Raw genomic sequence first — 686 nt, forward strand, 5'->3', positions numbered from 1 at the left:
GCGCTCCATATCTGTTCTCCAGGCAAACCACTGCATATGGGTGCAACTTTCACCTTTCTGGGAGTCCATGCCCTCTTCCTTTTTCTAGCACCGCCTCTTGCAGTCCTTCCTCCTCAGTCCTAGAGGTTTCCTCCAGCATGGGATCAGTGAAGTCCTCATGGCAGAGAATGCTTTGGAGCCTTGCTGCCTCCTCCCCTAGCTCTCTTGCCTTCTCCTTGAGGGACACCACCAGAAGGCACTGGTCACATTGCAGACGCTCCCACCTGGATGACACTGGGAAGAATCTGCAAGTCGCAGTCTGAATACCCCCAAACCAGGACCTGGGTGGAAGCTTCAACAGTGTGTGGCCCTGCCTGGACAGACACCTCACAGGTGGAAGCAGAGGAAGAGCAGGAAGTGGCAGTGGCTCTGGGATTGTGACATCCTCCAGCCATGTCTCTGGGTCTTCTAATCTGCTGTTTCTCACTTCGTGCCTCTCTTTCCAAGCAGGCCTTCCCTAGCAAACTCCTCTGTAGCTGGCCTGTTTGCAGTTCCTTGGATCTAAAGGGTTCCCTTTTCCCTGCAACCTCTTTCCTCTCTGCAAGCTTACAGTGAAGGAATGGGAGTGTCCAAGAAAACTCCCCCTCACTCTGGGCTCTAGTTAAACCAGGGGCTTGAGTCTTGGTCTAGCTGCTGAATTTCTGCTT

Source organism: Gavialis gangeticus, unplaced genomic scaffold, assembly GCF_001723915.1.
Source record: "Gavialis gangeticus isolate Ggan-Ray unplaced genomic scaffold, GavGan_comp1, whole genome shotgun sequence".
Taxonomy (NCBI): domain Eukaryota; kingdom Metazoa; phylum Chordata; order Crocodylia; family Gavialidae; genus Gavialis; species Gavialis gangeticus.